This window comes from Xiphophorus couchianus, chromosome 16, assembly GCF_001444195.1.
Source record: "Xiphophorus couchianus chromosome 16, X_couchianus-1.0, whole genome shotgun sequence".
Lineage (NCBI taxonomy): Eukaryota > Metazoa > Chordata > Actinopteri > Cyprinodontiformes > Poeciliidae > Xiphophorus > Xiphophorus couchianus.
The window spans coordinates 2,580,494-2,603,167 of record NC_040243.1 but is presented as its reverse complement, the minus strand read 5'-3'; the positions used below and the strand labels follow the sequence as shown (position 1 = coordinate 2,603,167).

At 37.8% G+C, this 22,674-nt stretch overlaps 1 protein-coding gene and 1 long non-coding RNA gene across 2 annotated transcripts in view; one reads left to right on the top strand and one right to left on the bottom strand.

Moving 5' to 3' along the window:
• The window catches only part of LOC114159492 (sodium channel protein type 4 subunit alpha B-like), a 32,731-nt gene extending 20,829 nt beyond the window's left edge, over positions 1-11,902 (bottom strand). The window contains exon 1 of the mRNA XM_028041456.1: positions 11,765-11,902. The gene's annotated coding sequence lies outside the window, so the exon portion shown is untranslated. The remainder of the gene's footprint in view (positions 1-11,764) is intronic.
• A 2,657-nt stretch (positions 11,903-14,559) lies between these two features.
• Positions 14,560-16,817, top strand: LOC114160181 (uncharacterized). Its single transcript, XR_003598736.1, has 3 exons — positions 14,560-14,820; positions 14,906-16,553; positions 16,680-16,817. It is a non-coding gene; the product is annotated as an uncharacterized LOC114160181 (long non-coding RNA).
• Positions 16,818-22,674: the final 5,857 nt, after the last annotated feature.

Sequence of the window (22,674 nt, the reverse complement as noted above, 5' to 3'; positions counted from 1 at the left end):
TTTTTCGCCACTAGATGGGGACGTCGCATCTGCAAACAATTTCTATTTATGGTTTCAACTGTTTCAACTTCCTGAATATCATCTGACCCAAAACATTTAGTCATTATAGACTTTCAGGAATATCTGTTAGCATCTGTTCAGCTAAAGCAGAATCAGTTAATCTGTGATAGCTGGGTAGTAACGTAGTATTTTTACTGCTCTGTATTTTATACTTTATCTTTGTCTCTACTCTTAATTGAGTAAACTTTCTGGATCCTCTCCCCACTGTGAGGAACTTCACTGAATATCTGCCATTTTTGCTAAAGTTGTATGAAAGAAATTGATTTGGAAAATATATTTTTTTGCCTGATTTTGTTATTTTGTAATTGTGTTATTTATATGAATTACTTTCATTTGGATCTTTAGAATGTCCACATAACTTTATATTTTGGTCCATCAAATAATGTAATCTTTAAATATTAAGTACTCGATGTTTTGATCAGTACTGGAGTTACTCCAGATACATTTTTACTCTTACTTGTGTAATTTCTTGAACGGCTATTTTTTACTTTTACTTGAGAAGTTTTATTATGAAGTATTTCTACACTTGAGTAAAATTTCTGGATTTTCTACTCACTGAATGAAGAACAAACATGTTTTAACCAAACATTCACCAGACACAGACCTGCACTCTGCCTGTGAGTGAGGACTTGGCAGCATCATGGACTCAGTTTAGATGTTTTCCTGCAGTCTGAAGCAGCGATGTTCTAACAACTTGAAACAGTTTTAAGATCATGCAACTGTCATCAATTATCTCTGAAAAAATAATCAGAAACAAGAGGTCACCTCTGCAGCTTTCATCCACTTAGAAGAAACAATCTGAACTGGTTTCTGCTCATTCCTGCTGACATGAGACACTCGTGGCTTCGAGGGAACATACTGATAACGCCATCATGCTCCCTGAGCCGCTATCAGGCTGCTGTTCCAGCTCGCTGGGATGTTGTTTCACACCGATAGAGAAAAGTCTTCCCGTTTCTAATGGAGCCACATACTCATGCATGCGAGTGTGTGTAACCGTAGACGGTTGAACGCTGCTGGATCAGGTCAGAAACGTTCGGTATTTCCGCCCTTGCAGTTGGATTTTCACGCTAAAGTCAGCTGCTAAGTTTGAGCAGGAAGCCAATGACGGACCATCAAAGTCCTCCTGCAGGCAGGGGGCGCTGTTTAACTGCACACTTTTTCAAATTGTCATTGTTTAATTTTTTTTTTCAGTTTTAGTCTCTTTCATTGCATTACAGTTAATAATAATAATAATAATAATAATAATAATAATAATAACACACCACACACATACATTTCTATTTTTTCTCTATAAATTCTCAAAGCGTTGTTTGGTTGTCTATGATGGCTGTTGTAGATGGAAAAAAAGGGATTTATTTCCATCAAAAAACTCAGAAATTTTCAGATTAAGCTCAGAAACCTTTTAGAAAAAATTAGGAAATTTATGAGCTTGAAATGTCAAAAATTTGTGCAAAGAAACGCAAAAATTTTGAGATTTTAAATGTTTCCTAGAAAAAAATGTGAAATTTTTTGAGCTCACAAAGTCAAATTTTTTTAAAAACATTTTCTGAGTTTCAAAAGGGGAAATTTTTGACTTTTCAAGCAAATAAATTTATAATTTTTTCCAGAACATTTCTCAAGTTAAGCTAAAAAATTTTCAGTCTTTTTCTTGCAAATATTTAACATTTTTAGCTGAGAAATTTCCTTAATTTATCAAGGAAATTTCTGGAATTAATCAAAATATAGATTTTTATTATAAATTTTTTATATTTTGGACCTCAGAAATTTTCTTGTTTTTTCTGCTAATTATTTTAGCAGAAATTTACTCATTTGTTTCTATTACCAATGGCCCTAAGACTTCTTTGTTGTTGACTTTCTGTGTTTTCTAGTATGTGGTCTTTTATCTAAAAAAGAAAATGTAATACACACACACACTCAAACTTTAGCACCAACTAACCCAACTATTGTGGACTTTTCAACAAAAACTGAGTAACCAGAGAGAACCCATGAATGCAATATCCATGCAGAAAGGTTGGGATTTAAACCCCTGACCTTCATGCTGCAAGGCTGCAGCGCCTCCCCAGCATGCAGCCGTCACCGAATCAGAGTGGGAAAATAAAAATTAGCATCATGAACAGTGGGTTCTGTTTGAATAAAAAAAAGAAACAAAAGAATGACCAAAAAGCTTCTCCAAAACAGCAACAACTTAAATGCAACAAATCTTTGTTCACTGCACTAATGAAGCTGCTTCAAAGCAACAGTCTGTCTTTTTTCAAAAGTCCAGCAGCTTCAGTTGAAACATCTGGATAACAAAAGAAAAAAAGATTTGTAAAAATTCAAGTGTCCTTAACTGACCCAGCCTCAGAGGGAAAGTGGAGACAAAACAAACAACAGTCTAATTCAAGATGAGTTCTCCAAACTGCAAAAAAGCCAAATATCTTTAACAATTCACTGGATTTTTACCTCCAAACAACATGCTGTAGGAACAGTTCAGTCCACTGCAGGACTGAAAACATTCAGTCCTGTTCCGACTGCAGCAGCCATGAAAGCTGATGAAGAATCGGTCTTATTGCTGTAGAAAAACCAAAACACCTGAAAACCAAATGATCCCTGTACTGGAAAAACAAACACTGGAGGCTTTTTAGATCTTTTTCATTGAAGTTTCTCTGCAGAGAAAACAGAAACAATCGAATTGTTGATATTTCCTGAGCACTGCAAAAACACAAAATCTTACCAAGTATTTTTGGTCCAGTTTCTAGTGCAAATTTCTCAGTACACTTGAAGTAAGACAAAACTAACTAACAAGTAACTTTTCAGCAACATATAGGAGCTTGTTTTAAGTTAATAATTCCTCAATATTGATGATTCTTTTCTTCAATATTGAGGAATGGCACTTATAACAAGACATTTTTCCTTATAATCTGCTGGTGGACCTTGTAATGTTTAGTCAAAATTAAGGAATTATTGATTATATCTTCCTGAAAAGTTACTGGTAAGTTTGTTTTGTCTTATTTCAATTGTACTAAGACATTTGCACTAGAAATTAGACCAAAAATACTTGGTAAGATTTTCTGTTTTTGCAGTGCACATGAGCAAACAACCCTAGCGATACTTTTTGTTAGCGTAATCTCAGTGTAATTAGTTTAAACATTTTGACAGCTGTTGTGTTTTTCATTTTTTTCTTGGAATCAGGATCATCTCATCTCTGCACACAACGCTGGAACTGGAACATTTTAACTTTTGTTTTTGTGTTTATCTGCTTTTTATTGCAAAGATGTTTGGAATGAGATCGATTGCACAGAGATTTAAATTAGTTTTTTGGAAAAGTCTTTAGTTTCAATCTTAGCGGATAAAATATAGCAGTAAAGTTTCATGAAGGAAATGAGTTAAAAACATATTTAGACTTATATTTTGTCTGCTTTCCATCTGTTTTCTATTTAAACAGAATGTTAATAACTGTTCAGCTGATCTTGCTGGATCCTAGACTTTCTCTCTAAAATACTTTAAACATGCATTGGACTTCAGACATATCGGTTCTGGAGTACCTCAAGGTTCTGGTCTTTCACCCTTTTCACTGTCTGTGACAGTGAACGCCTCACCAGAGAGCCGACTGGGAAAACTTTTAACGTTTCCCTGCAGCTAATATCTTAATGACATGTCTGCTTGGAGACAATTTATCAACTCTACTCAGTTTAACGACTTTGTTTATGCTTCCACAGCAGCATGAAGAACTCATTCATTGGACCATCAGAATGTTTCACAAGATGTCGAGTACATAAATCCATGTAATAGTCATTAATATAAAAATGGATCCCAAAGTCTCCATCTGGTTTTTGAAGACGACATTAGACCCCGCAGGCGGGCGTAACACCAGCAGCAGCTTCCCGCACAGCTCCAATGCTGCTGATGCTCAGGCCTTCATTCAGATGCCGGCAACTGGAGAACCTGGAACCAAACTCTCACCACCTCACTTTGTAAAACCGGGACGGCTGCGTGGACGACGGAGCTGAGGTGTGAGGAAGTGGAGAGCAAGTCGTTCAAAGATCTACATGATGAGACGAGTCTGAAACGGGCCGATGTCTGGATGTCTGGGACAGGAAGTCAAAGGTAAACGCTCCTCAATCAGCACATCTGGAACAAAACATTGACTTGTTTTTGCTTCATAGGATTTAGTCTGTCAAGGTTTTTACACTATTTTTTAAATGGTAGCGCAGAGCAGATTTTCCCAACAATTTAACAAATCCTCTAAATCAGAGTAAAGGTAGAAGAGCAGAGGACCGGTGAACATTTCGGGTAAATTTCACCAAGTATTATTGTCTCATTTCTAGTGCGAATATCTTACTACAATCAGGATTCCTTTATTGTTATTGTGCAAGAAAGCACACAAAAAACATAGCAACTCAAATAAATACATACAAAATATAAGTACATAAATATAGCAGTTCCTTCTTGCACTAGGACCTACTAGGCATGTTGCAATAAGTCAATTAATTGCATAATAAATAAAGATGAACTCAATAATTTGCATTTGCATGATTGTTTTTCTCATTTCTATTTGCCTTTCTACCAAAAACTGGATGACTGCAGTTTTCAGCCTGGTGTTTTGGTTTCAACTAGCCCCTTTTGTGAAGGTCGATTTGCTTGCAGAGAATTTATAATAAATTTTTTTGTTTATTTATTTAGAATATTTTACATTTTAGAATGTAAAGTTTGTTGATCTTTCAGAATGTGTTTCTGCATTATATGACTTGAAAATGTCTCAAAACAATATTATCGTTTTTGCAATAAATTCTGGGACTTAGTGTTTTTTCATATACTTTTTGACAATTAAATGCATTTTCACCCAAAAAGCAACTTTAATCCCACTGAAGACCTGAGTCTGTTGATCAGAGTCAATGATTCCGGCAGCAGTTTCACCTTCAGCTTGATGAGGTCAGGATAAAACCACAGACAACTCCTTCCCTCCCTTCAGTTTACGCCTAATGGCTGCAGGCGCCTGCTGACATCCACCAAATAACAAGCTAAGTATTCGTGCCGAACTGATCCAGCACCACATGCATCAAACAGCTGCATGGACTGCGAACAGACGCATGCTGCAGCCGGGTTGTGTTCTCTGGAGCGCGGCGGCCCTGAATGCTGGTGTTGGATTTTGCTGCATTCGCCTCTGATTGAGTCGTTGCGAGAGACAAACTCTGTGACAGTCCACGCCCGTTTCTCCAGTTTCCCTCGGAAATCTCTGCGGACAGAAACGAGCCACAGAGTGGAGCCGCTGCCAAACAGCGACACACACACACACACACACACACACACACACACACACACACACACACACACCAACGCAGACTCGCAAAAGGATCGCATTGCAATTCAGATGCCAAGAAACTTCTAACTCCTAAAGCATATGTGCTGCCGTCACACGTGTGTCGGAGACTCCAGTTCGGTTTTGTTTCTGAAGCAAAATGCTTGAAAAAATTCATAAATCTCTCAGTTTTATGGTTTGAGCCAGAAATAAACCACTCAAACTCTGATCGGGTCAGGAAGAAGATAAAATCAGAAAACATTGGTCATTTTATCTGAACGCACAAATCGCTTTGAGGAAGTTAGAAATGTGACGTTCAGTTAAAATAAAAGTTTACAAACATTACGGGATCATCAAGACGGATGATAAAGTAGCGGGTTATTTGTCTCTAAAGTGAGGCTAAAACTCAATATTAAGAAGACAGAAATTAAGTAACAATAACTGAGTCAGCAGCAATATTCAGGAAATGAATCCATTCACAGATTTTGTTTTATAGAGAAGTTCTCAAATATTATATTTGACAGAAAATGCAACTTAAAAAGTTGACATGTGGAGAAGCAATTATAGAAACTGATACAATCTTAGTTTAATCAATGTTTGTTTTGATCATTTATTTACTGTTTATTCACTTATTTCTTGCCATCTTAGTTTATTTCTTGTGTTAATTCAGTCACTCATTGATTTGTTTCTGGATTTATTTTAGACTATTTACTTTTTCAAGCTGTTTGTAGATTGGAAGAGGAGCAGCACGACTTAAACATAAATTTACTCAGGTAAAGGTAAAAAGTTGCCATCCGAGAACTGACTTAAATATAAAAATGTTTCGGTGCAGTGGAAATGTTGGTATTTTAAGGACTAAAATGAAAATAATTCATATAAATAACATAATTACAAAACAAAAAATCTGGCAAAAATATATATTTTTTCAAATCAATTTCTTTCAATATGATATTTATAAACTATATATTGAAAGAATCGTGCAGCTGTATGACTGTGTCGGGTCATAGACAGAAAAAAGGTCATATCTGCCAGAAAACTCAAAAGTTTGTGAGAAAACAGTTCAGAAATATCTAGATTAATCTTAGAAATTGTCTAGATTTTTTTTTTTACTTTTGAAACTTAGAAAACTTTCAAAAGTGGAAAATTTTCCACTTATGAAAATTTTACATTTCCAGTTTTTTCTAGAAAATTCATGAAACTAACAGTTTTTTGTTGGACATTTTACTTCAATAAATTGTGAAGAAGCAATACTTCACAATAAAATTACTTAAGTCAGAGTTAAAAGTGCAGCGTAGATTTCCCCCCCCAAAATTACTCAAGTAAATGTAACTAGTTACTACACAACTGAAAAAAGCCTTTTTTATTTCAGGTAAAAGATGACGTTTCTGACCGTAGCTTTCTTATTCTGCTGCTATTCCTGCTGTGGAGGAGGAGTGCTACTCCTCTCAGTAGTGACGCCTAGTGGTCGAGGAGAGAACTGCTGCTACAATATGAAAATAAACATGAAGCGATTTTTTGACTTAATGTGGAGGAAATATTGATCCTGAAGAAACACTTCGCTGTGACCTGTGGGTTTAAAGCCATGCAGATTTGGGTTCTTCAGAATGAGGTTCTTTTTAAAAGCTACTAGTTTTGGTTCTCTGTGTCAGAACATCACTTTCCTTTTCATTTTGGGGAATGATGTATTTTATAAGTGTTTTTTACCAATTGCATCTCTAATCTTCTCTATCTCCACTTTTACTGGAGTAAAATTTCTGGATTTTCTACCCACTGAATGAAAAACAAACACGTTTTAACCAAAACCTCCCCAGACTCAGACACACACCTGCAGTTTCTGTTAAAGTTTCACAAGTTTTTTATTGAAATAAACTGATTTGGGAAAAATGTTTTTATAATTTTTTGTTGCTTATATGAATTATTGTCATTTTTGTCTTTAAAATACCAAAACTTCCACTGAACTTTATATTTTGGCCCGTTTGCTGAAATGATTGATAATTTGATCAGTTACTCTGTACTTGAGTATCTTTTTACCAGTAATTTCTTGGACGTTAGTTTTTACTTTTACTTGAGTAAAACTATGTTGAAGTAGTGCTGCTGACCTCATAGTGCAGATGAACTTTGACCTGATCAACTGCAGTGGACAGCAGGCCTGATGGCGGCATCACTTCATCTGCCTCCCTTCTTCCCCTGAAGCGCCGATCACTCAGGAAGAAGGTAAATCTGGACTCGTCAGACCGTCACTCTGCAGTTTTTAAAATCTTTATGTTTTCTTGCAGATTGAAGCCATTTTTTCCAGCTGGCCTCACTGGTTAGTTTTTCTCTTCTGTTTATTTTTCTCCACATATTTTGCAGAGGCTCGTTGTTTCACTGATGAAGATCCAAATGTTTTGGTGAAATTGAACAATTTGTGTTATTTAGTCTCAGAGCATCAACCTGATTGATTGTATTGCATTAGATTCATTTTATACACCCAACCCTACTCACTATAAATATTAATATTACCTGAGGTCGACTGCTTTGTTTTAAATCAGAATGTATTCAACTAAACCTTCAATAAATTAATCGCATAATCAATTTAAACAAGCTTGATCATTTTCTTTTGCATGATTGATTTTTTTTGGTGTTTTTCTTTCTGCCAAAAACTGGATGAGTAACGGCTTCAGTCTGTTGCTATGGTTACAGCTACACAGCAAAATCACAAAATCTTACCAAGTATTTTGGTTTACTTCTAGTGCAAATATTTTTAGAGCACTTAAAATGAGACAAAACTAATTTAAAAGTAACTTTCAACAAAAATGTACTTGTTTAAAGCCAATAATTCCTTAGTATTTATTTTTGTAAAGTACTAGGTCCACTGGCAGATTAATTCACTTTTAACAAAACATTTTTCTCATAAGTGAAATAATCTGCCAATAGAACTGGCAGTTTTTCAGAAATATTAAGGAATAATTTACCTAAAACAAGCTGCTATATCTTACTGAAAAGTTACTTGTAAGCTTGTTTTGTCTGATTTTAAATTTACTAAAATATTTACCCTAGAAACTAGACCAAAAATATTTGGCAATATTTTCTGTTTTTTTCTTTGTGTATTCCTTCTTTTGATGGACAATTTTCCTTACAGACACCTAAGTGTCCATTTTACTTGTTGTTTCGGTTGTTTTGTTTATTTATTGTGGATATTTTAAAAGTGTTCTGGTTCCAGTGTTAAATGTTTATTAGAAATTAAAGTTTATTGATCTTTGAGAGGATGTGCTTGTGGTTTTATTCTATTACTGTTTTATAGTTCTTGAAAATGGTCTCAAAATATCATAATAACTTCAGAGACCAATTTTGTTATCAGGATAATTGTGTATGCAACTGAGTTTAAATTATGTGGTTTAATTTAATAAATCTGCTATTTTTCTCTTGCAAAACACCTTGAGATGAGATCTGTTGTAAATTTAATTACACTGCAAAAACACAAAACCTTACCAAGTATTTTTGCTTCAGTTTCTAATCCATGTATGTTAGTACATTTAAAATAGGACAAAACTAACTTCTTAGAAAGATGTAGAAGCATTTTTAAAATAAATAATTCCTTAATATTGATGAAAATGTTCTTGTTCCATTGGCAGATTATTTCACTTGTAACAAGACATTTTTACCATGTTATAAATTAATTCATCTGCCAATGGAACTTGAGCTTTTTAATCAATATTAAGGAGTTATTTACATAAAACAAGCTTCTATTTCTTACTGAAAAGTTAGTTTTAAGTCGCTTTGCCTGATTTCATTTGTACTGAGATATTTGCACTAGAAGCTGGACTAAAATGACTTGGTAATATTTAATGTTTTGCAGTGCAGCTGGAGACTCAACCTGCTGACCCCTCTCTCCCGCGGGGCTCACCTGTGTGATGCAGCTTCAGGAACCTGACCTGCGCGATAATTTGCCCAGATTGAAAGTTTGCCGAGAAAGAAAACGCGAGCTCATCTCCTAGCTTACATACCGTACTAATGCAAAGCCTGCCGTGCTAATCTGACCGGCTAACTGCTGCTTCCTGTGGCAGATGGTTGACCTTTCAGCGTGACCCTGTTCAGTTAGCGGTTAGCCGGGCCACAGCCTCACTGAGCTAATTTAAACCCCAGCAGTTGTTGGTGGCAGCAGTTGTTAATATCTGATCTCTTATCGGTAGGTTGAACACAGACTGATCTATAAATACCATCTGCTAGTTTATGCTAACCCCAGACTGGACCGTGCTGCACAAAACTGAACCTGAAGCTCATCATCTTCATCATCATCAACAAGTGGCTCCTTAAACTATTAAAAGTCTGAGTCATATTTAGTGATGGATAATGTGGCAGAGCGTAGATCTCTGCTGCGGTCTTAGGTTTACAGTCACGGGATCGTCCTGCTGATGTTGCTTCACACGTCGGACCCAGAACCATCTGAGCTCCGGCGCTGCTGATGGGATCCAAACTGCTGCTCTGACCAGCAAACAGCAGAAAAACACAGTTTCTCTTCTCCCATCAGCTTCCAGGTCCGGTTTCTTCACCCCTAGGAGAACCTCAGGGCTCAGTTCTAGGGCAGTAACTAGGTACATTTACTAGCATAACTTTTTGTGTACTTTTAGGAGTATTTTTACTATGCTGTACTTTTTATTTTTACTTGAGTAATTTTATTATAAAATATCTATACTCTTACGTGAGTAAAATATCTGGATTTTCTACCCACTGAATGAAAAATAAACACGTTTTAACCATTAATTCACCAGACACAGACACACACCTGTAGTTTTTATTAAAGTTCAAAACTCTGATTTGTAAATTTTGAAAAAAAAAAGAAATAATCATCTTTTGCCCAATTTAATTATTTTTGTTATGAATTGTAATTTTGGTACTAAAAATTACAACATTTCCACTTAACTTTATATTTTGGGCTGTCTAATATGTAATTTTTAAATATTAAATGATTTGATCAGTTACTCAGCACTTGATGTTTTACCAAATACATTGTACTTTTACTTGAGTAATTTTATTATGAAGTATTTCTACTCTTACTTGACTAAAATTTTTAGATTTTCTACCCACTGATTTAAAAACAAACATGTTTTAAATAAAAATTCACCAGACACAGATGCACCTGCAGTTTTTGTTAAAGTTTCATAATTTTTTTAATGAAAGAAACTGATTTGGAAAAAAATTATTTAACCTAATTGTATTATTTTTTGTTACTTCTATAAATTATTGTCAATTTGGTCCTAAAAATACCAACATTTCCACTTATCTTTATATTTTGGTCCATCTGATGATGTAATTTTCAAATATTCAAGTATTAATAATGTGATCAGTTACTTGGTATGACAGCGGACTTCGTACCAAAGACTTTTTCACTCTTTAGTAATTTCTTGGATGTCTATTTTTTACTTTGACTTGAATAATAATATGATGAAGTAAAAGTAATCATCAGGCTAAGCATTGTTTGTTTATTTATTTTAGGTTTTGGGGGGTTTTTTATTTTGTATTTTCAAAGTTTCTGTCAATTTTTAACATTTTTTAACTCAAAAACACGATAAACACCCGCTGCCTTCAGGCTTAGCAAGTTTTCTGGGGGAAGTTTTCTTCTTCGGATTTAGTCCTGCATAAAAAACCCAACACCACTAACTTTGGTGTAAAAATGGATCCCAGCCTAAAAGTTGACTCACTTGTCAACGCTGCGGTCCAGTCCGCTTGCTTTCAGTCATGTCTAGACGCCACAGAGAGACACTGATCCACGTTTTTATCGCCTCATGCCTGAATTACTGTAGCTCTCGTTTGACTGGATTTCATCAGGTGTCCCTCTCACTGCTACAGTACAAAATGTGTCTCTTTAACTCGTGCAAGCCAACGAAAGCACATAGCTGTGCTTCTTGGGTTCCTTTACTGACTTCCCCTTCAGTTTTGAATCCATTAAAGTAAAACAAACATTTTTTGTGTTGTGTAGCAGTTAAATTTGCCCCAGAACCAACTTAAGAGCAAAATAAAACCCTACTCCTTACATTTTCCTTCTTATTTTGAGAAGTTTGTCATTGAATTTATTAGGAGCACGGCTCATCCAGAACCGGTTTAAAAACAAAACCTCCATTGATGAGCTTCTATTTTCACTTTAAAAAATGTAAACATAACAATCAGTTCATGTGGAAAACAAGAAACTTGAATTAAGACGAGATGTAAATCGGAGAGAAGGTTTCCGGATGAAAGTGTCACTTGGAGCTGTGGAGAAGCTGTTTTTAGAAACCACAATCATCGAAAACCCATCCAACAGATCAAGGTTTGACCCCACTGTGTAATCTCAGCTCTGCATGCTCCACCACAGACACACACACACACACACACACACACACACACACACACACACACACGGTTCATATCGCACCTCACTTCCATCTGAAACACTTGACTCCAGCTTACCTTCTTCTGCTTTTTCCAAACTAAATCCGGTAAACATCCGATTCCCGGCAGGACGGTTACCTATCGGTCTGTTTTCCAGCTCGTCTTCCTCTCTCTGGGTCCGTCTGCCGTCTTCAGCTTTGCTTCTCTGACTGAAACATGAGAGGTCAGGTAGTGTGTCTTCTCAGACACGCACACAGAAACACACACACACAGGAAGCCACATGCTCATCAGTTCCCTGCTAATTATTTTTTCCCTCCAGTCTGATGTGACCTGGGCTTAGTTAGTATTTTTTTGCGCAGGAGGAGAACTAAAACCCAAACCTCTACCAGAACCACTTGGCATCAACCCTCCTCTGCACAGACATCACCACCTCACACTGGGGCTTTGGAGGATCTGTCTATGCAGAAGCAAGAAGAAATGATGAATCCAACCTGGTGTCTTCTCTGCTCTGTCATCCGTCTCCTCTGTATCATATTCAGCTTCATTATTATTCTTGTCATGTTTACCATTTGAAGTGCAGCAACAGTCAGAAAGAGAAGAAATGAGGGAGCAAGACTAATTAACACAACAATTGAACTTGAAGTAAAACTGAAGAGAAACTGAAAATCAATGGCCTGACAAAAGAATAAAGTAAGAGTGTTTTCACGCCTGTTAGCCTGATAAATCACAACTTTTGTTACATTTTCAGCTTCTGCTGTTCTCTTTCTCACTGCATTGTGTCAAACCAACCAAACCCTGAAAAACAGTTCCCCTCCTCGCCTGCGGTGGAGCTGCAGCAAGAACCACAGAAGGAAGTGATACATAAACCTCTGAGGAAGACAATGAGAAACTTGCATCTTCACGAAATGTTAACAAAAATGGACTGGCGTCAAATTTAGCGGTTGTAGGATTTCTCTTTTGTCTTTTTTAAAAGAATAAGAGCGATTTCTTCCGGGGGTTTTTTTTGTGTGTGAAATTTACCCAGAATGCCCTGCGGTACAATCCACTTTCTGCTTTTGGAGCGGTGTTGTTTACATAACGTATTTGAACCGCACCAGAGTTCACTTCAGCCGAACAGAGTCCTGGGTTTTCAGGTGGACCACAGTTCATTCATATCTCCCCAAACAAACGAACTGGATTTGGATTAAAGTGGACTAAACTGGGCTGGTGTGAATGCACCCTAAGAAACCAAACACAAAGGAATTACACTGGGATGGAAATACCTTTTGAGCAATAATGAGTGCAGAGAAATGAATTAAATGATGCAAAATCTAACATACATAAATGAACAGAAAGGAAATGATCCATTACTAGAACCAAACTGCATTTTTTAAAAACTGTCAGCAGCAACAGAGCAGGACAATGTAACCAACAGAGATCTTAGCAGCGTTGTAATTAAAGAGTCAGAATCTCAACATGGTGATGCTCATAGACATTGTTTGGTTACAAACATAATCTCAAGCTTTACTTTTAGAGGCAGTCTTACATGTATCTTGTAAAATAAACATGTTTCCACCATGTCTAACTGCTGCGAATGCGAGGAGCGACTATATTGATTTTGGGTTTGGAGGACCTTTGGAAAAGGTCCGGCTAAATTCACACCTCATTTGTTTTTGAATTTATCACAATAAAAATATGGATGTGTTAAGTTATGTTTAATGTTCTATTACTTTAATGGATGTTATAATGCAGGCGTGTTTATACAGTGGTATAAATAAGTGGTAGTTTCCATTTATAAATAGGAGGAACTTTTAAGTTATTGTTGAATGTTTTTTTAAAAAAAATCTGATTTGTACATTTCCTTATCTGTTGCTGTCTTTAATGCACATTTTAATAACCATAAATCCACATATTCAATAATAAGCATCTAAAACGTATAATCTAGATGTTCTTAGAACTTAAACGCAAGGGTTAATAAAATGAATGGAGGTCAAACCAAAGTCGATGATATGAGTTTTGCTTGTAGTCCACTAGAGGGAGCACTAGTCACCCACAGAGATCTCTCTGAGTGATCCAGCATCAAATAAGTAGAGTTTTAAAGTAAAAAAGTAAAAGTACTTTGTTACTGTACTTAAGTAGATTTTTTAGGTATCTGTACTTTATTTGAATATTTATTTTTCTGATGATTATTTTACTTTTACTCCCTAGATTTGAAGAGAAATACCTGTATTTTTCTCCTTACATTTTCATTTATGGCTTGTTACTTCCATAATGAAAAATAATTACGAGGAGTCAAATCAAATCATAAAAAATCCACATCTCACACAAAAAGTGTTATAGTGTCAGTAAGTCTCCATTCAGTTGGATGCAGCCAAAGCAAAGCAGAAGAACAAACTGTGGCCTGAGCAAAACAACATGGATGGAGACTTTAACCTGAGTAACATCGCAAACAACAGAGGAACACATTTCCCATTTTTAACCTTATTTTAAAAAATCCAGATACTATATATATATGGGGTGGAGGGGGGGGGGGGGGGGGGGGGGGGGGGGGGGGGGGTGTATGTGTGTGTAAATCAATTGTCATTGTTTCTCTAAATTATTCTAAAGATAAACTAATATTGTTCTTAAAAATTTACATTTTGAAAACATAAAAAATATATTTTCTTCAGTCCTACATTATATAAAATATTACTTTTCTCTAATTTATTCTAAAACTAGATTAGGGATGGACTATAAAACATATAGTACTATTAACATGAGTTTTACTAGACGTTGAAATTTGGACTGTAACCGGCAACCCCGCCGAACGGCGCCATGTTTGCTTTTCATGAACGTGAGGCGCATGCGCCAAGCTATATAGCTCAATGACGCCACGTGAGCCCTTGATGAAGACGTGGTTCGCACCTGGGAGCAGGAGACGTGAAAGCAGCGTGCTGATACACATCCGTTCTGGAACCCGGATTAAAAAATGGACTTTTCTGATCTTCCAAGACTGAATCCGAGTGGACGCCAAACTTAAATAACTGAACTTTCGTGGATGAACCTGAAATGGTCTCTTTGCCGAATGGGCCTAGAAGGTTGGCGTCCACCTGCTAGCGTGGACGCCACCAGGCCACGGGAGCGCCATGATTGAAATCGCTGCGTTTGTTATTCGGTAAGTTACTTTTAGGATACCTTATTCGAAATTGTTTGCTTCGACGGTGACGAAGTTATTGAAGCCGTTTTCTGTGTTTAAACAGAGCAGCAGAGGAGGAGCGACCCGACCATGGCGTCTCAACGGCGGATTGTTTGTTGGCTGGCGTCCAGAAAATATAGAAATGGCGTCTGGACTTGGCAGTATATCGACAATGGATTACCTACGTTGATCTACAATCAAGTTGAGGATCGCTTCTAGCTGCCTGGGGGATCCGCCCGATCCATCAATGGATGGTTTCGATGGCGGGTCCAGAAGACGTCTCAGGGTAGGAGCTGCTGGTTGAAGGCCTACGCTAGGCCTCGCGCTCTGCTGGTTTGGTTTGATTCTCTGCTGAGAGTCTGAGCTGAGAAGGATTCTGCTGGTTTAAATCCTTCTGCTTTGGTTTTTGTACTGCAGTTTTTGAAACAACTGCTGTGGTCATTTTGACCTGTGCAGGTTTAGGTGCAATTAGTTGTTGGGATCTTAAGTTCATGGTTAAAAGTCTGTTGTGATGTGAAAGAAAGATGGCTGCCAAGGATTTGGCAAATACAGTTTAGAGGCTACAGGAAGTGATTTGCCCTAGTAAATGATAAATATAGCAAATAAACCTTGATAACATACCTACATATTTAATGTGGCTATGTTGACATATTAGCATAGGTGCATTAAGGTAATTATCTTTTTGGTGAATATTATCAAATATCTCTGGGTAAAAATAAGGTCTTTCATTTACATTTCTACATGCATACCTTTGTTGTTTGTTGTACCTACTAAATATTTAGTTTCAAATTTTATTTAAATATTTCAAAGGCAGGGTTCATACTTTAATAATTCAATAAATCAAACAAATTTACGTTAAACAATTTCACAAAAACTGTGAAAACTGATTTTATTGCGTCGAAACAACAAAGCGCGGCCTCTTGCGATTTCATTTTGGAATTTCATTTCTTCTGGACGACGACGCTCAGCGGAGAGATCTACTGGAGCTGCAGGTCGGATGTCACAGAGGTAATGTTCACACTGTCTAATCAAACTCTTTTCACAGGTTTTCAGCTGAAATTAACTCCATGTTTTTCTTCTAGAGCCACTGGGAGCTTTTTAAGTGTATGTTTTAAACCCAGTTTCTCTCCTAGTCTAATGAATGGTTGACCTTTTGTTGCACCTAACTGTTTTCCCTCCCTTTCTAAAGCCTTTAAAATCACAATTAAGTTGTTTCTTTCAGAGATGAAGTCACCAAAAAGGAGCTTCTACTGCAGCTAAATCCATTTTCTCCTGTAGAAAACTCTCTCTTTCTTCTGTCCTATTTTTTCCTCTGTCCTTTCAAATCCCCCGGGGGTAGTGACAGATGGCCTTTCATACAGAACCACCTTCTGGTTCTGCTGGAGGTTTCTTCCTGTTAAAGGGAAGTTTTTCCTCCACTGTCACTACAAGCATCCTCAATATGAGGCATTGCTTTAGCTCAACTTTCAACCAATTTAAATAATTGGTGCAATGTTGACCTCTTTTTGAGTCTTCCTTTTAAAGGGAAGTTTTTCTTCTCTATTCTCATGCATCCTCAGTATGGTAAGGATGCATGGGTCAACTTTTCATCAGATTTCATCGTTTAGCAACCCCCCACTGACGGATGGAAAGGCCGTCATCGCCCTGCTGCTGAAGGATGACCTCGGTGACCCCACCATCGGCTTGGCAGTCAGACTCAAGAAATGCTGCAGGTATTTTGCTGTTAAAGATTTTTACAAGTATGAGTTTTTGAAAAGGGAAAATTTCTTTGAGTTGTTAAAGGGTTTGAGCTGAAACCTAAACTCTTTCTGTTGTCTTCCTGTAATATTGTCCTTCAGGAATCCACCTGGGTCAACTTTTCATCTGACTTCATCCTTAATCAACCCCCACTGACGGCTGGAAAGGCCTTCATCGCCCTGCTGCTGAAGGATGACCTCGGTGACCCCACCATCGGTTCGGCAGTCTTCCTCAAGAAATGTTGCAGGTATGAGCAAAAATCTGCTCATACCTGCAGTATGAGTTTTTGAAGAGGGAAAACTTCTTTGAGTTTGACCTGAAACCTACACCCATTCTGTCGTTATCTTCATGTAATATTGTCCTTCAGGAATCCACCTTGGTCAACTTTTCATCTGACTTCATCCTCAATCGCCCCCCACTGATGGATGGAAAGGCCTTCATCGCCCTGCTGCTGAAGGATGACCTCGGTGACCCCACCATCGGTTCGGCAGTCTAACTCAAGAAATGCTGCAGGTATTTTGCTGTTAGTAGGTGCCGGCAGTCAATTTTTTTTCTTTAGATTTTTAATACTCTAAATGCATTTTTCTATTAGGTGTATTACCAGAAAAGAGCAAAATGACTTCCAGCCTGTTATGTCCAACGGTGTTTGAGATTTTGGGGGGTGGGTGTACCTTGAACACTTTTGAGCAGAAAAATATGGGGTTTTTGAAAGCTGATTTCTTAAAAAATAAATCAATTTGACACTTATTAGTAATGGCATTTCTTAAATGTATATAAATCATAATGCAAAACATGATAATGCATGGTATAAATGGATTACTTTAAATATGAAGATTATTTTAAAAATGACATTTTGAAAAATAAAACAAATTTCAATATTGACCCTAACAGCTGACATGGCATTTTTGGGATACCATATTAATAGAGTTTGACCTACACCTGTTGTCTTCCTGTAATATTGTAGTTCAGGAATCCACCTGGGTCAACTTTTCATCTGACTTCATCCTTAATCAACCCCACTGACGGATGGAAAGGCCGTCATCGCCCTGCTGCTGATGGATGACCTCGGTGACCCCACCATCGGTTTGTCAGTGTAATTAGACTTAGACTGACTTTGTTGTCATTTTGCATGCACAGGGTGAATACAGAACGAAATTTCGTTGCATACGGCTCAGGACAATGTTTTTGAGCTTTCAATGTTGTGAGGTTACTCCAGAATAAAATAAAATGCAGTATAAAATATGAATATAAATCTAAATATAGAATATAAAGTGCAGGACTGACAGTAAAATAGAAGTTATTTAGCTCTGTACATGTGCAAGGTATAAAGTGGAGACCAGTTTTTGAGTGCAGTCCAGTTAAGAGTTCAGCAGTCTGATAGCAAGTGGGAAAAAGCTGTTTCGGAACCAGGTGGACCTGCACCGGATGCTGCAGAACCTCTTTCCAGAGGGCAGCAGGGAGAGCAGTCCATGGTGGGGGTGTGAGGGGTCACTGATGATGTTTCGGCCTCGGGACACGCAGCGCTGGGATGAAATGTCCTGGATGGAGGGAAGGGGGGCCCCGATGATCCTTTCTGCTGTCCGCACCACTCTCCTCACGTTCCTCCAGTCGGAGGCGCTGCAGCCTCCACACCACACAGAGAGGCAGCTGGTCAGAATGCTCTCTATGGTGCTTCTGTAGAACGTCTTGAGGATGGGCGGGGGCAGGTGGGCTCTTCTCATCCTCCGCAGGAAATACAAACGTTTCTGTGCCCTCTTGGCCAGAGACGTGGTGTTCACAGTCCAGGTGAGGTGGTTAGTGATGTGCACCCCCAGGAATTTGGTGCTGCTGACCACCTCCACAGCCGAGCTGTTGATGAGCAGTGGAGCGTGGCTGGGCCGGTTCTTCCTGAAGTCGACGATCATCTCCTTCGTCTTGTCAACGTTCAGGATCAGGCTGTTGTCTCTGCACCAGTCCACCAGTTGCTCCACCTCCTCTCTGTAGTCCAGGTCGTTGTCGTCTCTGATGAGGCCCACCACCGTTGTGTCGTCCGCGAACACAACGGTGTTGTGTTCAAGCATTTCTTGAATTACCTGCAGCATTCAAGAAATGCTGCAGGTATTTTGCTGTTAGAGATTTTTACAAGTATGAGTTTTTGAAAAGGGAAAATTTCATTGAGTTGTTAAAGGGTTTGACCTGAAACCTAAACGTTTCCTGTTGCCTTCCTGTCCTATTGTGCTACAGGAATCCACCTGGGTCAGCTTCTTATCTGATTTCATCCTTTATCACCCCCCACTGATGGATGGAAAGGCCTTCATCGCCCTGCTGCTGATGGATGACCTCGGTGACCCTGCCACCACGCTCGGCAGGTTTTCTGGAGGAAACCCTGGAAGCGTTCCCGTGTGAGCAGGTAAGGCAGACACTTCCTGATCCAGCTCTCCATTTTGACTTGAAACCTTCTCAGCAGTGTTCCTCGAATGCTGCAGTTATTTTGCTGCTTTTTAAGTGATATTGACAACTGAGGTTTTGAAGAGGGATGATTTCATTGAGTTAAAGGGTTTGAGGTAAAACCTGCACCTTTCTTGTCCTTTAGGAATTATTTTGCTTCATCTTGTTTTTGTCTCCGATTTCACCCCTTGTCGCCCCCCTATAGACGGACGGAAAAGGCCTTCCTCATAGGGCTGGGCGATGTATCGAGCATACTCGATGTATTGTGATATTTTCTATTCATGATAGTTAAAATGGCTATATCGCAACTATAGTGAATAAATTGTTTTTCAAATAATAAGCTTTTGCCATCAAATTCACTTCCAGTATGGTTTGACTACAAATGCGTCACTAGTCGGTCGCCCCTCCCAACCTGAACATTTTCTGCCAATCACGTTATGCAGAGAAAACTAACATGGTGGCAGTGACAGTTTGAGGAAAGCTGTGAATGAGACGGTAACTGAAGACGAATGAGATGAACTAGTCTAGTTCCTAAGAGAAACAACGCTGGATCAATAGTTTGGCAGTAGTTCAGATTTTATATGGAGGACATTTGAACAAAATGAGGTAATTTGTGAAGCATGTTATAAAACTATTGCCACAAAAGATTGCATTTTCCTCCCTAATCAGACAATTTATTCACATGCCGATAGAACTAGTCCTTTAAAGTGAAACCTGGAGACGTAGGTATGATTCATTTAGTGCCGTGCAATGGAGAAAATAACTCAAAACTACTCATTCTTTTTTTTATCTCTCATGTCAGCTTTAGGCTACACGTCGACTCGTTGCCATAGCAACTGACAACAATGCAACTTTATGCATCAGGATTCAGCACCAAAAACTCAAACATTACCCTCGCATAGAGCAGAACGTTCAGTTCGTTATAGGTGGGTATTCTGCCAGTATTGATAAGTGATCACTGTGGTAGATTAGCCACCGCTGCTGTTAGCTAATTTAAACACCTGCTTTACTGATGATCTGTCAGTCTGTGTGTAGGTTGCTTTTTTCTTTTTAAGCTGAACCAAAACACACTTTATTCCTCAACACATCTATAAGTTACTTTTGTCAAAGTCAAGCAAGCAACTGACCTACTTCGCTTTCCCTCATGATTGTTTTTCTTGAATAAAGCTTTTTTCTGACCTTGTTATCTAATCAACGTGTAGACAATTCATAGCAAAACACTGGATCCATTTTATTTCATATATTGAGACTGCATTTAAGTCTAGCAGGGAAATGGGGGTGGAAACTTGTGTAACATCATGCTGCAAGGGGGCTATAGTTTAAAATAACATTTGATGCTCATTTAAGTATGTCATGATGTATATAGTGTATCGTGATGAAGCAAAAATATATTGTGATATTAAATTTTCCTCATTTCCCCCAGCCCTACTTCTTCACCTGCCTCTCCCCCTGCTGATGGATGACCTCAGTGACCCTACCACATCGGCTTCTGCAGTCTTCCTCAAGAAATGCAACAGGTATTGGCATCACACTTAGAAGTGAGTTTGTGAACATTCTGAGTTGTTAAAGGATTTGACAGGAAATCTGCACCGGTCTGTTGTCCTTCAGGAATCCTCTTGGATCATCCTGGACCTTCACCGCCGGATGGAGAAGGCCGTCGTCGCCCCCGTCGGATGGAGAAGGCCGTCGTCGCCCCCCTGGATGGAGAAGGCCGTCGTCGCCCCCGCAACCAATGGATGGAAAGAAAATGACAGAACTTGAAACATTTAACACAAGCTCGGTTTCTTTTCTTTTTTCTACCAAAAACTGGATGAGTCTCCAGTAAAACTGAAGGTCAATTTTGTTTACAGAGACTTCATAATTCATTTTGTTGTTTGTTTTATTTGTTGTAGATATTTTAATTGTGTTCTCATTTTCTTTTTCTACTTCATTATGTATTTCAACAGTGAACTTTTTGTTTTCTGTTTTTCTCTCCATAGGAGCTCCACCTGGTCTGGCTTTCTGATTGGCTGTGGTTCCTTCCTGCAGGAGGGCACTGGCTGGCATGATGCTGCCATCACCTAACAGTTCTCCCTCTCCTGTTAACGTTCCACTTCCATGAATGTAGAAAGTTCTCCTGACCAGCTGACCTGTTGTTGTCTCTGCTCTGTCTTCTCTCAGCTCCAGTCGGTCGTGGCAGATGACTGCTGGTACTGAGCCCGGTTCTGATTCAGCTGGAGGTTTCTTCCCGTTAGAGGAGAGTTCTTCCCCTCAACTGTCGGTACATGCATGCTCTGTCTGAGGGATTGCTGTAAGGTCAAGGACTCAACACGAGCGACTTGCTGTCGCCCCCTGCTGGTCAGGAGGAGTGACTGCTGGAAGTCAGTGACTCCATGCACTCTGCTGGGTTTCCTTTGGTACAAACTGTTTAAAATACTTTAATATTTAACTGAGCTTATTGTATTGCAATTGCAATATGAGATTAAACTCAAATAATTTCAAAGTGCATTGAGACGACTTTTGCTGTGAGTTGGCACTATATAAAATTAAACACTTAAACGAACAAATGCGCCCCAATAGCCAATAAAACAACCAATACAAAAACTCAAAAACAAAAACTCCTAAAAACTCTAAAAACAAAAACTCAAAAACAAAAACTCCTAAAAACTCTAAAAACAAAAACTCTAAAAACAAAAACTCTAAAAACAAAAACTCCAATACAAGAACTCCAAAAACAAAAACTCTAAAAACAAAAACTCCAATACAAGAACTCCAATACAAGAACTCCAATACAAGAACTCTAAAAACAAAAACTCTAAAAACAAAATCTCCAATACAAGAACTCCAATACAAGAACTCTAAAAACAAAAACTCTAAAAACAAAAACTCCAATACAAGAACTCCAATACAAAAACTCTAAAAACAAAAACGTCAGTACAAAAACTCTAAAAACAAAAACTCTAAAAACAAAAACTCCAATACAAGAACTCCAATACAAAAACTCTAAAAACAAAAACTCTAAAAACAAAAACTCCAATACAAGAACTCCAATACAAGAACTCTAAAAACAAAAACTCTAAAAACAAAAACTCCAATACAAGAACTCCAAAAACAAAAACTCTAAAAACAAAAACTCCAATACAAGAACTCTAAAAACAAAAACTCCAATACAAGAACTCTAAAAACAAAAACTCCAATACAAAAACTCTAAAAACAAAAACGTCAGTACAAAAACTCTAAAAACAAAAACTCTAAAAACAAAAACTTTAATACAAAAACTCTAAAAACAAAAACTTTAATACAAAAACTCTTAAAAACTCCAATACAAAAACAGAAATTAAAGAGCAAAATAACATTTTTTAAATTTGTATTTATAGTGTCATTTCACAGCTATGTCGTCAAGGGATTTTAGAAAGTAATTTTAATTCTTAGATTCCAATTGATCCTAGTTATCAAAGCATCAAGTTTGGTTTATTAAAACCCTCCAAGGTCTATGGACCCATATACTTGTTGCTTTTTTACATGTCTGATTTGGTGACATAGCAGCAAGACTCCGCCTCCCCGAGTCTTACTTTCGCTTGAGTTTGAAGTGCACATTATAAACCAGTTTTTAAATTATGTCAATAGGAGAAGTAAAACTGAAGTTATGCTAAAATATTTAAACCATCTTTTCTCAATCAGCAAAATTGT